Source organism: Suricata suricatta, chromosome 15 (genome assembly GCF_006229205.1).
Source record: "Suricata suricatta isolate VVHF042 chromosome 15, meerkat_22Aug2017_6uvM2_HiC, whole genome shotgun sequence".
NCBI classification, from domain to species: Eukaryota; Metazoa; Chordata; class Mammalia; order Carnivora; family Herpestidae; genus Suricata; species Suricata suricatta.
In genome coordinates this window covers 78,385,540-78,401,158 of record NC_043714.1, presented here as the reverse complement: position 1 = coordinate 78,401,158, position 15,619 = coordinate 78,385,540, and the positions used below count along the sequence as shown (strand labels likewise).

The following is a 15,619-nucleotide window of genomic DNA, read 5'->3' as shown; positions in this document are numbered from 1 at the left end:
GGGCAGTTGACAGCAGGAACCACATGTGTGACCTGATCCTTACTGTAGAGATGGAAACAGCACTGTCAGTGCTCAGAACTGCTGAAAGTTGAATTAATTCTAAGACCCACTTCCCATGTTCTGACTTCCTGATCTCCTAGTTTCCCTTGAAGCTTGTGTACAAAGAGGGATGCAATCCTGGTGGAAACACTGGTGCTGCTGACACCCAGTAGGCTCCAGCAGGACCCACGTTTGTGCCCTCGCTCTCTGGTCCACTTTCTGAAATGTAGCGGGCATCTCAGCAAAGGGATGAATCAGAGTCTGCAAAGCTGAGGAACTGACTTGGGCTGGTGAGCATATCTATCTCTGAATGGCCTCTCTACTGTCTCCACATGCTCTGACCACACATGGACCCCACTGAGCCACACATTGGATGAGATCGTTACTCTTAAATCCCACACGAAGGAAACAACATGATGTTTGGGTAATCAGGAAACTGATTTACAATCTCTGAGTAAAGAGAAGCCTCCATGGCTCTTGTCCTTCAGCGTGCCACTGAAGATCTTGGTGTCACCATGGGCCCCGCCCCGTGTTATCAGTATTGTAAGAGCAAGCCATATCCAAAGTCTTGCTTCTGCAGAGATGTCCCCGATGCCAAGATACACATTTTTGACCTGGGGCATAAGAAGGCAAAAGTGGATGAGTTCCCACTATGTGGCCACATGGTGTCAGATGAGTATGAGCAGTTTTCCTCTGAAGCCCTGGAGGCCGCCCATGTTTGTGCCAACAAGTACATGGTGAAAAGCTGTGGCAAAGATGGTTTTCACATCCGGGTGCAATTTCACCCCTTCTATGTCATCCATATCAACAAGATGTTGTCCTGGGCTGGAGCGGAGAGGCTCCAGACACGTATGCCAAGTGCCTTTGGAAAGCCCCAGGGCACTCTGGCCAGGGTCCACATTGGCCAAGTCATCATGTCCATCCATACCAAGTTCGCAGAATAAGGAGCATGTGATTGAGGCCTTGCATAGGGCCAAGTTCAAGTTCCCTGGCCGCCAGAAGATCCACATTTCCAAGAAGTGGGGCTTTACTAAGTGTAATGCGGACGAGTTTGAAGACATGGTGGCTGAAAAGCGGCTCATCCCAGATGGTAATGGGGTCAAATACATCCCTAATCGTGGCCCCTTGGACAAATGGCGGGCTCTGCACTCATGAGAGCCTCAGCAATGCCCTCCCTGTTCATGCCCACCAATAAATCCTGCTTTCTCTCTAGAGAGAGAGAGAGAGCGAGAGAGAGGAGAGAGAAGCCTCCATATTACACCTGGGCGGCAGGTGAGATGAGTTCTGCCGAGTACCTCCCCAAATGCTATCACACTCTGCATTCCTAGACAGCCTGAACGTGAACTTTGAAAGCCTCGTTGGACGATGCCCCCTTCTTCTGAAAAACATTCCGTGGCTCCTCAGCCTCTGAGACTGAGTCCACACTCTCCAGGAGAGCCCGAAAGACCACACCATACCCTGCCCCCCACTCACATTCCCATCTTGCCAGCATCGAGGGGAAAACAGGCTTCTTTCTACTTTGTGTCTTTGCTTGTGCTGCTTCTGCCCCCTTTGCCATCATCCTCCCTGTTCTTCAAGGCCCAGTTCCAGTTTTTCCTCACCAAGCCTTCCTGACTACAGCTATTACCTCCACCACGCTCCTGTGGTGCACCCAGCAGGACAAATGGAGGGGAGTGAGTTCTGCCTCCATCACTGACCCAGGGAAGTTCGTGTTCAGAACAACACCTCCTACTTTTCCCTTTCCCTGTGAGGAACCTGGAATTGAGGACAAGACTCAGAAATACCCGCTTCCCTTTTTGAAAAGTATAAGGCAACAGTTTACTCCTTCCACCCAGGGCTGGGCATGTGGAGCCCTGGAGCGTGTGTGGGCCTGCTTGCTCTTATGCACACTTCTGGGCTTCTCAAGATGGTGCTTCTGAAGACCAGTGCAGTGGGTGAGTCTGTGCCATTGCCTGGTGGACAAGGAGGGCTAGCAAGATGCATTTCACAGGTAGGTTCCCTTCCAAAGGCTTTTCTCCTTTCTCCTAGAATTGGTCCGAAAGGGGGAAATCTAATCTAAAACTATTTTTTCTCTCATTAAACTTTCTTTGAATGGGTCTCAAAATTTTGTAACAGAGTTTTGGTCAAGTTTTTTCCATTAAAAAGTACTGAAAAAATCAAATGGTCCACAAAGCATTCTCCTTTCCTTCTGAGGATTATGGTACATTGTTATTTTTAACCAGTCTTTTACTATTAAACTTAAATGGCTAATTGGGGCAGTTCTGAGACCATTCTTCCACCACTGGTTAAGAATGGGGTTGCAGTGCGGCACCAGGGTGGCTCAGTTGGTTAAATGTCCGATTCTTGATATCAGCTCAGGTCATGATCGCATGGTTGTAGGATCAATCCCTGCACTGGGCTCTGTGCTAACAGCATGGTATCTGATTGTGATTCTCTCTCTCCTGCTTTCTGCTCCTCCCCTGCTTGCTCCTGCATGTGCACACGCCCTGTCTCTCTCTTTCAAAATAAATAAAAACTTAAAAAAAAAAGGGAGTGGGATGGCAGATATTAGGAACAATATTTATTTAGTCTATTATGCTTTCTGAGAAGACAGGGTGACCTTGCCAGTGCCAGAGGCCTTCTTGTCCACTGCTTTGATGACATCCAAAGCAGCTGTTTCATGTCAAGAATGACAAAACGGTTTGGAGAAGGATCATCACCAAAGTTATTACACGTGGGCTTGCCAGGAGCCGTACCAATGATAGCAGCGCGACCAGATTTCAAGAATTTGGGGTCACCTTCCAGCTTTTCCCCAGAACAGTGATCATTCATCTTCAGCTCAGCAAGCCTGCGAGCAGTGAGCTATGTGACAACCCCACGCAAGTGCATAGCCAGCGCTGATTTGGCCTAGATACTTCAAGATTATCACCTGAGGCTGAAGCTGCGGGATTTCACTGGTGGATAAGTTTTTCTGTCACTATCCACATTGCCATGATGAACATCTTTTCCAGACATTTTCTTGACACAAAAGCCCACAGTGTCCCCAGGAAGAGCTTCACTGAAAACCTCATGGTACAGTTCCACAGACCTGATTCCACAGACTTGACTTCATTTGAAATACTGACTGGAGCAAAAGTGACCACCATTCCAGGAGAACACCAGTCTCCACTCAGCTCACATGGAAACTACCAATACACCAATTTTTTTTTTAACTTCCTGGAGTGGTACACACATGGCTTGTCGTCTGGACAGGTTGGTGGTAAATGCAATTCTGAGCTTCAAGCAGTGTGGTTCCACTGGCATTGCCGCCTTTATATGTAACTTTCTATCTCTTCTAGTTGTACGGTGGCTCAGTGTCATCCATTTAATAAACAATTGTTTCACACCCAGTGTGTAAGCCAGAAGGGCGGGCTCACAAGTCTGCCCATTCTTGTAGATACCTGTTTCAATTTAATCACCAGCACAGCAGCAACATTCAGGAAGCGTAGTCAGCCTGAGATGTGCCTGAAATCATCTTTCTGGTAAAGTCTCTGTCCTGCGCCATCAGTGATGGTCATATGATACTTGCTGGTCTCAAGTTTCCAGAGGGAGATATGAGTGGTGATACCACGTGCACGCTCAGCCTTCAGTTTGAGACCCAGGTGTCCTCAACAAGCACTTTCCTATCTCCGCATTCTCCTCAAATTTTCTGATGGTTATTTTGTCAGTCCCACTGCATTTGCAGATCAGATGGCCAGGAATGGTAGACTTGTCTGAAGCTACACATCCAAAGACAATGATTTTGATAGGAGTCTTCCCCACCTACGCCCCCCCCCCATTTTGGCTTACATTTAAGAGGGGTTTTCATGATGCCTGTGTTCTGGGACCAAACCCATCGCAAAAAAAGTGAAATTTTTCAACAGCTGTGTTGTATAAACAACCAACTAGTTACTTCTATGGTTTAAAGCTCATGATGGCTTATAATCATTATTTTCTACTTTAATAACCTTGTATATATCATTTTAAACCATCTTACTTTTGAGAGGTGTGAGCAACAAATAAACAATCTTTAACAGATGCTTGATTTAGAATGAAGTGTTCACTGCAGCTCATACTTCCACTGGATCACTCTGATGAAAATTCAGGTGCTACATGGAGGTGGGGTTCACACCCATTCTACATGTTTTCAGATTTAAGAAACTTAGTACAGAAATGTGGGAAACTTCTCATCCAGTCCTCATTTAGGGTTCATGAAGGCCCAGAGTCATTGCTCATCACTGTTTAGGAAGAAAAAGCAGCTCCAGGACTCAGCACTAACTGTAGGGATTTTGCCCTTTTCTGTGAATCCACTTGGGGACTTGTTTCTCTGTTTGCTTTTCTGTTCACATTTTATTCTTCTGCTGTTTGGGATCAGCTCCGTCATGTATCACTAGCCTTCCCGATAGCCAGTGTGAAAATTAATAGAAGGAAACCTCACTGAGAATGGAGTCTGGTTGCCAGCAGGGGCAGCTCTCCTGTCAGTTATACACCCAACAAGGACCTTCCACGCGGCTACTACCTTGCCTACCACTTTACTGGCCCAACAGGAAGAAGGTGGACTTCTTGCTCTTAGGCAACAGCCAAGCCAATGAGAAGCCACTAGACTTGCAGCTCCCAGTTTACTCAGACTTTGTTGACAACAGCCCCTCCCAATTTCCTCTTTCCCCTGTAAAAGGAGTGTTACTCTCACTTGCTTTGCAGATCTGCCTCTGGTTTTGCCAGAGCTTGCTTATCTCAGGTTGCAGCCTCCTGCTATTCCCAAATAAACTCATTTTTACTCGTAAAATAAGTGGCAGTTTTACATGTAAGGTTAACATGGGAGTAAGGCTATCCTTGTCTCCATCCCACATCCTGGTCTAACGACAACAGGCCACCTGCAGAGTACGGCCAACCACAATGACAACTCCTGGGCATTTGTTCAGAGGGAGCAGCTGGCAATGGTGGGCAGCTAGAGGTTTACCTTCTGCTTACAACACCAAGACCTCTTGGATCCGTTATATCCTCTATGCATTCTCTGATAAGGTGTGAGCTCCAGTTAAAAGCGTTTCCAGTATTCATTACATCCATCGGGTTCTCCTCAATAGGAACTCACAGATGTTGCATAACAAGCAACAATGAAAGGCTTTCCCATCTTTGTTGTATGGATATGTCTTCTTCCCGTGTGAAGAGTTTCCCAATAGGAGGAATTGTGAGGTAATGGCTGAGGGGCCAACTCACACTGAAAGCTTACCACATTGATCGAATTCACTTGTATTCTCCATGGTGCGAATGACCTGATGGCTAACAAGTATTGCGCTCTAACTGTAGGATTTCCCATATTCAATACATTCACTTCTCTCCAGAATGCGTTCCTTGCTGGCAAATCAAGTGTGACAGCTGAACAAAGCCTCGCCTGCGAATGGTACACACATAAACTTTCTCTCCAGTGTGTATTCTTTGATGATTGATCAGGTTTCATGTTTGACCAAAGCCTTTTCCACACCCATTGCATTTACAGGACTTCCCTTCAGAATGTATACTTTGATGGTGAATCAAATGTGATGGTTGACTGAAGCTTTTCCCATACTCTTCATATTCAAGCGTTCTCTCTTGTATGAATTCCCTGATGTTTAATGCTATTTGCTCTTTGATTAGTGGCGTTCTCACATTCATTCTATTTATAAGGTCTTTCTTCAGTATGTTTCAATTTAGTACAGTTTGAAGGCCTCGTCACATTTGGTACACCTGTAGGGCTTCCCTCCAGGGCTAGTTCTCTGATGTTTAACAAGCTTTCATGTCTCCCTAAAGTCTTTGCCGTATTGATTACACGTATAGTTTCTCTAGAGTGTGAGTTTTCTGACATTGTATGAGGATTGAGTCTTGATTAATTTTCCCCGTATTTCATACGTTCATTGGGCTTCTTCCTACTATGAATTTTCTGATGCTGCATTAGTTGTGTGTACTTGCTGAAAGACTTCCCACACAGATTACATCCATTACATCAATGGGACCTGGGACCTGCTTGGTGTGCCTTCGGGCTTGACTCACATGGATAGCCTCTGCCATGCATGCTCTGTTGACCAGCTCGCTCTCTCCTGTGTGTCTCTCTGAGGTACAACAGGTTTTGTGCCCAGAGCAAAAAATTTCTCCAGTTTGCTACATTCCTGGTCTCTCTCTGGACCATTAGTTTTGAAAGGGAAGGTGGACACTTGCCCTTTGGGGAACCTCTCTTTTGGGAAAAGAGCCTCCTCTTGGCCTTTATTGTGATTTTCCCCCCAAGAGTGTTCTGCTCTTGTCGCAGCTCTACGAGCTTGTTGAGACTTAAACACCTCTGGGTTGACAAATAAGAAAAGTTCGTGAGTTGCTCCATATAATTATTCTTCAGAAGTTTTCTCCTTTGGAATTGACTGTGCTTTGTCTTGACCTGAGAATTTCAAACAAATAATGAAAATTTATTTTTATTTTTTAAAAATTTATTTTTGAGAGACAGAGAGACAATGCGAGCAGGGGAGAGTCTGAGAGAGACGGAGACACAGAATCTGAAACAGGCTCCAGGCTTTGAGCTGTCAGCACAGGGCCTGACCAGGGGCTCGAAGCCATGAACCGTGAGATCATGACCTGAGCCAAAGCCAAACGCTTAACTGACTGAGCCACTCAGGCGCTCCACAGACAAAGAATGAAAATTTAAAGTTTCCTTGCAAAAGGAGAAAGGAAGTAGTTATTCTAATGATTAAACCAAATCAAATTTTCATGCAACTCGTATTTCAGCCTGATCACAGATTTATCTCTTCTGTTAAAGATTTTGTTCCATTTTACCTTGAATCGCACTGAGTTATTTGTGTCCAGCATTCTAGCTGGATCTTTTTAAAAGTTTTCATTTATTTATTTTGAGGGAGAGAGTGAGCGAGCATGCACAAGTAGGAAAGGGGCAGAGAGAGAGGGAGAATCACAAGCAGGCTCCAAGCTGTTAGTGCAGAGCTTGATGCAGGGCTTGAACTCACAAAACTGTGAGATCATGATCTGAGCTGAAATCATCTGAGTGCTCAACCAAGTAAGATACTCGGTCACCTCTGGACCTGGGATTCGGAGAGCAGGTGCTTTCTCACTGGTCTCTGGAGCATCTCATTGGCACTGTGCACAAAGCAGGTCCTGACAACCAAAGAAGTGCATGAATACATTTCAGTAAATGCTTGCTGAGTGCCCTCCACGTGCCAGGCATGGCTGTACTGTTGTAGTGCTGGGATTTGGTGATGAGGAAGACCCTGCCCCCTGGAACTGACATTCTAACGGGAAGACTGACAATGAACAAATAAATATGTGACAGCAGATCAGGTAGGGACAGAGAATTCCTTTGAAAACTGGAATGTTTTCCCAAACCAAAATGCAAGTGCCACGAAGACAAGGACAAGGATTTGGCTTTGCTTGCTCTTACCTTCAGCGTCTAGAAGAATGCACACAGGTGGCACACAAAAAGCATTTGTTGCATGCATGAATGAAAGGACAGGAGGCATGTTCCAAATGTATACACGATGGAGAGTTTGTTCATACACCAGCCCCCCCATGTATTTGAAAATCTGCATATAATTTTTGACTCCCTAAAAACTTACCTACTAACAGCTTATTGTTAACTATTAGCCTTACCTATAGCATAAACAGTCTATGAACACGTATTTTGTATGTTATATTATTATATACTGGACTCTTACAATAAAATAAGCTAGAGAAAATAAAATATCATTAAGAAAATCATAAGGTTAAACTATTGGGACTACATGAAAATAAAAAGCCTTTGCACACTGAAGGCAGCCATCAGCAAAATAAAAAGGTAACCTTACTGAATGGGAGAAGATATTTGCAAATGACGTATCTTGTAAAGGGGTTACTATCCAAAATACATTTTAAAAACTTATAGAGTTGGTCACCAAAAACCCAAATGATCCCGATATAAAAATGGGCAGAAGACCTGAACAATTTTCCAAAAAAGACACACAACATACACATAGCCAACAGACATATGAAAAGATGCTTAACATCACTAATCATCAGGGGACTGCAAATCAAAATGGCAATGAAATGCCACCTTACACCTGTCAGAATGGCTAAAATGAAAAACACAAGTGGGGCATCTGGGCGGCTCAGTTGGTTAAGGGTCTCACTCTTGGTTTCAGCTCAGGTCATGATCTCACTGCCATGAGATGGAGCCCTACATCAGTCTCCATGCTGACAGTGTGGAGCCTGCTTGGGATTCTGTCTCTGTCTATGCCTCCATCTCTCTCTCTCTCTCTCTCTCTCTCTCTGCCTCTCCCCCCACTCACTATCTCTCTCTCTCTTAAAAAAAAAACTTAAAGAAAAAGAAAAACATGAGAAATAACAAGTGTTGGAGAGGATGTGAGGAAAAAAGGACCTTTGTGTACTGTTGATGGGAATGTAAACTGGTGCAGCCACTGTGGAAAGCAGTATGGAAATTCCTCAAAAAATTAAAAATAGAATTGCCATATGATCCAGTAATTTCACTACTATTTACCTAAAGAAAATAAAAACACTAATTTGAAAAGATATATTCACCCCCATGCTTATCAGAGCATTATATACAGTAGCCAAGATATGGAAGGAACCCAAGTACCCATCAATAGCTGAGTTGATAAAGAAAATGTGGTATATATGCACAATGGGATATTATTCAGCCATAACAAAGAATGAGATCTTGCCATTTGCAATAATGTGGATGGACCTAGAAGATTTAATGCTAAGTGAAATATCAGTCATAGAAAGACAAAACTCATATAATTCCACTTCTATGTGAAATTTAAGAAACAAACAAACAAACAAACAAAAAAAGAGCAACTAAAGCAAAATAAGACAAAAAAACCAGACTCAAATACACAGAACAAACTGGTGGTTGGCAGAGGAGAGTTGTGGGGAGGATTGGTGAAATAGATAAAGGTAATTGAGAACACTTACCATAATGAGCACCAAGTAATGTATAGGATTGTCAGATCATTATATTGTATACCTGAAAATAATATAACACTGTATGTTAGTTTAAAAAAGAAGGCAAAAAAAGAGAAAATCATGAGGAAGAGAAAATAAATTTACAGTATTGTATTGATATTGTGTTTATATCATCCACTAACAAGATGAATCGTCTATCAGTACCTATGTCAATATTGCCTTACACGATACAAACACTCTGAATATCATAGATGTTACTAACACTAGACATCAAGAATGAAAAGATAATGTGAAACAGAAATTCGTATTTACTTACAGGTAAAACGAGCCATGCATTGATAATGACGAGGAAGTGATGGGATTGCTTTCTGGTAGCTTAGTGCAATTAATATGATTGCTACACACTAGCTTACCCTATGCACTAATAAATGAATTGTTATAGAAGTTGTATGGCATACAGTATTACGGTCATATTCATCATATAGCATTAGAAACTGTTACTTAAAAGAACTCCACTTACCTGTGATTGGCTGATACACATTTTCTCCCATCAGAAGAGAGCCATGTTGTACAGTAATGCAATTTTTTGGAAGAAAGATTATAAAATAGTAAGAAAACTAGCACACAAATTTTGTATTGAATATCACTCACGTTATGTTTTTGTAAGGATTGGCTATCTACTTCCATACGAATCTTGCCCATGATGTTCTACCTGATGAACACCTAGTTGATGATGACACAAAATATCTCATGCAATTCTTGCCCTACAGTTACTAGATTTCCACACAAGGACACATACACAAGAGGCAAGTTTGTTAATCGTACTGCATGATGATGACTTAGTATGGAAGCAGATCATCATAAAGTTTTCCATCTTTCTCGACTTCACACTGAGTGGGCTGAGAAGGGGGTGGAGGGGAGGAAGGCACACTCAGTGCAGAAATCCATCATCTTTTCTTTCTTGACTTTTTAGCTTTCCATTTCTCTAAAAATGTTTCAGAGGCTCCTGGGTGACTCGGTTAAGCGTCCGACTTTGGGTCATGTCATGATCTTGCGATTTGGACCTTCGAGCCCTGTGTCAGGGTCTGCATTGACAGTGTGGAGCCTGCTTGAGATTCTCTCTCTCTCTCTCTCTCTCTCTCTCTCTCTCTCTCTCTCTCTCTCCCTGTCTCTCTGCCCCTCCTCCAGTGGGCCCCCCTTTCTCAAAATAAATAAAACTTTAAAAAATTATTAAAATCTTTTGTATAAGTTCTAATCCTTCCTCCACTGTTTAATTTCAGTGTCCATATCACAGAAGAGTCTATGTTGTAAAGGAAGTCAAAAGCAGTCTTGAATAATCCGAATCCTCCTGCCAAATTGCCTAATGTCCATTTGCTTTCTGCACTGCTTTTTGTACATCTTCCTCATCATCTGGCACTAGTTCAGAAGCACTCATCTTTATCAATTTGTCCTCTGTTAGTTCCTTTGGTCGAGTGTCTATTAGCTCTTGAATTTCCACAAGACCCATATTTTGAAACCCTTCACCCCTCACCTTTTTTGCTATATCCACAGTCTCATGATTTCCTTGATTGGCTCTGTTGTGAATCCTGTGATGTCACGCACAACATCTGGACACAGTTTTCTCAATAATTTCAATAATTTGTTGTTTCGGGTTGGATAGCTTTCACAGCCTTCTCTATAACAATAATGACATCTTTAATGGTGTAATCCTTCCAGGTTTTCATGTTGTGAGTTCATACTAGGGTTCTCTTCCTTAGCGTTGAACACCTTTCCATTGAGTACCATGTATAATGAGCCTTATGTATAATGACCCCCTGATCTAGAGGCTGAGTTAGAGACACTGTTTGAGGGCAAGTTAGACCACTTCGAAGCCTTTGGTATTGAACTCGGGGAGATCTGGGTTGATGGGGGCATGGTCCAATAGGAAAAGAACTTTAAAAGGTAAGGTACTTCCCTTACCGGCAAGTTACTTCCTGACTTCATGGACGAAGCATTGATGGAACCAATCCAGAAAACAAATTCTCATCCAGGCCTTCTTGGACAACCGAGAGAGTGGCAGCTGGTGATTATTGTTTCCCTTCAAAGCCCAGCAGTCAGCAGTTTTATGGATAAGGACAGTCACAATAATAAATGAGACTGAATTTGCACAGAACAGTAGAGTTAGCCTCTCCCTTTCTGCCTTAAGTCCTGGTGCCCACTTCTCTTCCTTACTAATAAATGTTCTTTGTGGCATGTTTACCCCTTGATAAGGCACTTTTATCTGCATGAAAAACCTGTTTAGGCAGATGTCCTTTCTCAATGGTTTTTGTTTAAAGCAATTTTTTAATGTTTATTCATTTTTGAGAGAGAGAGAGAGACAGAATGCGTGAGGGGGAGGAGCAGAGAGAGAGGGAGACACAGAATCCGAGCAGGCTCCAGGCTCCCAGCTGTCAGCACAGAGCCTGACGCGGGGCTCAGACTCACAAACTGCGAGATCATGACCTGAGCCGAAGTTGGACGCTCAACCGACTGAGCCCCCCAGGTGGGCCCTGTTCTTTCTCGACAAGTTTCCAAACGGCCTCTAGGCACTCATCTGCTGTCGGTTGGGCCGCAGAAGCTGTGTCTCTTGACGTTGTATAAGCCAAACCTATTTCTACACTTGTCAAACCATCCTGTGCTGGCGTTGAGTTCTCCAGCTTTAGATCTTGCAACTTCCTTTTACATACAGTTGTCACAGAATGACGTGGCTTTTTCTCAAATCGTATCGGAGTCTATAGGTATGTCTTATAGCAATCCGACACCCACACCAAAGCTGTATTTTCAATTTAAGATTAAAAGGTATCTCACAGTAATTGTGAGGTTTTAAGTCCTTCTGGCACAGTTGCAGCAACAGCTCCATGAATTTTCTTCACTCTATTTTTCGTTTTTAAAAGTTTATTTATTTATTTTGAGAGAGGGGGAGAGAGAGAGAGAGAAGGAGAGGGAGGAAAACCCGAGTGCATAAGAGGGAGGGGGGCAGAGAGAAGGAGGATCCCAGGTAGGCTCTGTACCATCAGTGCAGCCCGATGTGGGGCTCAAACCCATGACTATGAGATCACGACCTGAGCGGAAGCAAGAGTTAGAAGCTTAACCAATTGCGCAGCCCATGAGCCCCTGTAACTTTCTTTTGAAGAGTATTGCAGTTAATTTTATGGAGCTATGATTTCATACTGCATCTTTAGTTTGCTTCTATTTCTCTTCACTATGAATGGCACTATATATGATCTCTGAGTATTTGTGTGTATAAGTTTTGATAAATTTTAACTTTGTATAATCTCGTTATTTTTGAGAGAGAGAGAGAGAAAGAGAAAGAGAGCAGAAGCCGGGGAGAGGCAGAGAGAGAGGGAGACACAGAATCTGAAGGAAGCTCCAGGCTCAGAGCTGTCAACACAGAGCCTGACATGGGGCTAGAACGCAGGAGCCGGGAGATCATGACCTGAGCCAAAGTCGGATGCTTAACCTACCGTGCCACCCAAGGGCCCCCTGAAAGTCTTTTTAAATTGTCACGAATCTCCAAAACATTTTCTAATATATTTACTGAAGAAAATCCACATATAAGTGGATCCACACAGTTCAACAGTGTGTTGTTTAGAGTCCAACTGTATAGAGTGTGAAACTGAATAAAGAAAACTTCGTTTAAGATGGAGCTGGGAGGCCAGCAGAGGGAGCTCACCACTCCTTGCAGCCTTTGGGAGACCAGGCCGAAGGAGATACAACTTTGGTGTCCTACTCACTTGCAGGTAGGTACTCTGTACAACCAACTTTCCTCTATAAAATAGCTTTGCTCTCCTTTGCTCTGAAGACTTGCCTACAGTTTTGCTTTAGCTTGTTTATCCTGAATTGCAATTCTCTGCTATTACCAAATAAGCCCATTTTTGCTGGCAAAATAACCAGTAGGTTTATTTATTTATTTATTTATTTATTTTAATTTTTTAAAAATTTTTTTAATGTTTCTATTTATTTTTGATACAGAGAGAGACAGAGCATGAGAGGGGGAGGGGCAGAGAGAGAAGGAGACACAGAACCAGAAGCAGGCTCCAGGCTCTGAGCTAGCTGTCAGCACAGAGCCTGACGCAGGGCTCGAACCCACGAATGTGAGATCTGACCTGAGCCGAAGTCGGAGGCTTAGCCGACGAGCCACCCAGGCACCCCAGTAGGTTTATTTTTAAAGTTCACAATATTGTTAATAATTCATACTCTCTTAACAGAATGTAGTTTCCTTTTTACCTTGGTAATGTTTTCCACTTCAATTGTTTCATTGTTGCATCGATGTTAAATTTCCATCTGGGTTTTATTTTGGATATCTCTCCCTCTAATATATATTTATCCATACTTTAATTGTTTCTGTATAGAAATTCTTTCACCTATGTTTGGCAGGAGGTGGGCAAGGAGGACGGAAACACACTAGCGGGTCTACATCTTCATTCACCCTCTCACCTCCTAGCTTACACTTACCTAGAATGGTGAAGGGCAAGGGATTATGAAGCAGACATTGGCCAGCCACATCCTAGAAACCCTGAATATAGGTGTTTGCATCTTTCTAGAATATGTGGACATATACTATCTGCTGTCCTTGGCCAGAATACTGACACCCTGTTGTGTTACATGCATATGACACACACAGTCATCAGAACCCTGAATTTGCACATCTGGCGCTCCCATCAACAAGAGTAAGTCAGCCTCAACATGTGGGATGTTCCTGATTGGGCAACCGGATGACAGCAGAAAAACGTACACTGGAGTCAGCAACGAGTGATTTCAACGGGGATGTGCTCCATGGAATTGGAGGATGAGAAGAGAAACAGGTAAGAGTTGCAGGAAGTCTTTTGAGCAGCGCAGCCACCAGGGAGGCTGAGGGGCAGCATAGACCTGGGAGGGAGATGTGGAGTTAAAGGAGTTCTTTTGTCTGTTTGTAATGAAAAATATCAGTGTATTTGTATGCTCATGGATATAATTAAATAGAGAAAGACAAACAAACAATTAGGAGAGGAGCTAGCTAAGCAGGATCTTTGAAAGGGAGCAGGTTCCACTTTTCCAGGGGAGGGACTGCCTTAGGCAGGAGCAGGGAAATAATGCCTGCACATTTTCAGGAAGGAAGGTGAAGAGCAGGAGATGGATATGGGTGGTCTTTGGTTTTGGTGATAAGAGTTTTGGTCCCCTCTGGGAGGTTCAACGAGAGAGGCCTGAGAAATTCTGATGGTCTCTTGGAGAGTAAAGGCCTTGCCCTACTTGACAACATCACAAGATTGCAGGAGAGTGTGAAGTACTCATTTTAAGGTTGGTTTTTTTTTTTACATTTATTTATTTTTGAGAGACAGAGCGTGAACAGGGGAGGGGCAGAGAGAGAGGGAGACACAGAATCCGAAGCAGGCTCCAGGCTCTGAGCCAGCAGTCAGCACAGAGCCCAATGCGGGGCTCGAACCCAAAAACCGTGAGATCATGACCTGAGATCATGACCTGAGCCGGAGTAAGACGCTCAGCCGACTGAGCCGACCAGGCGCCCCTCATTTTAAGTTTTAAGTGAAGCCAGCCAGCCTGGGTGTGTGGTTTCTCTGGTAGTCACGATGGAGAACAGTCGGGTTCATCCAGGGTTGGTATTTTCAGGTGCTTGCAATGGAGACAGAGCTCCAGGCAAAATAGCAAAGACGCTTGTCCAAGGGTATGGGTGTTAAGTGTGAGAATGGCCCAAAAGGGAGATGCAAGAATGGTGCGACAGTCCTGGTCAGAGAGCTTCCGAGGAGTCGGGACAGCAGTGGAGCACTGCAGGAGTGAGCTACGGCACAAGAACTCACTTGAGGATTTTTGAAATTGAGCTTCCGGCCTTTTGCGGTTTCTCTGATCGTGGGATGCAGGGTGTGGCCAGGAACCGAGTGGTGTGGGCTTCTGGATTGCGTTGTGGGAGTTTCTGGCTGCTAAGCTTAGAAACGGAAGTCAAATGCAACGTTTAAAAATGGATATAGGTAATAATGGTTTTGAAAAGCTTGAAGCTAGACACATTAGAGAATGCCGAAGAGAGCGCTAGTAAAGATGAAACTAAGCAATTACCAAGAGTTAGGAATGACAGAGCAAAACGATTAGAAAATAATACAGACACGGAGGATACAGATCACCCAACTTAACTAAAAAATTATGAAAGAGACTACGAGAATGGAGGAGAACCAATATTTTAAGAGACAATAGCTGATAACTTTCCAAAATTCAGGAAAAGTGAAATCTGAGATTCAGGGGGTCCGATGTAGTTTCCGGAGGTAAAATGACACCAAATCCACACTGAGACGCCTGAAACGTCGACTGCACCCACCACAGGGACATGGAGAGTCTCCGGGGCGATCCCTTTGGAAAGGTCGGCCAGCGTGCGGACGGTGGGACTACCAGAAGGCCTGCGGCGTCTCCCGGGCAGACCCCAGCTCTGCGGGTCTCAGCAGGGGTCTCGCCTCGTGGGCGGAGCCCTCAGACCGGGTTCCCAGCAGGCCGCGCGCGCCCTCCGGCCGGATTCCGACTCCCTGCCGGCCGCACGCCTGCGCACGCGCACCGAGTTCGCAGCTGCGCCCCCTGGCGTCGGGAGCGGGGAGGCATGGAGGCGGGGCCGGAGGCGGGGGGTTGCGCTGGTGACGGGAGGACGCGCGGCTGCGGC

General features: G+C 44.3%; 1 protein-coding gene and 1 pseudogene across 1 annotated transcript in view; both read left to right on the top strand.

Annotated features, from left to right (window-relative positions):
* Window positions 1-554: 554 nt before the first annotated feature.
* On the top strand, window positions 555-1,240 carry LOC115278654 (annotated as a pseudogene).
* Window positions 1,241-13,771: 12,531 nt separating this feature from the next.
* The window catches only part of ARHGAP39 (Rho GTPase activating protein 39), a 102,643-nt gene continuing 100,795 nt past the window's right edge, over window positions 13,772-15,619 (top strand). The window contains exon 1 of the mRNA XM_029923064.1: window positions 13,772-13,790. The gene's annotated coding sequence lies outside the window, so the exon portion shown is untranslated. The remainder of the gene's footprint in view (window positions 13,791-15,619) is intronic.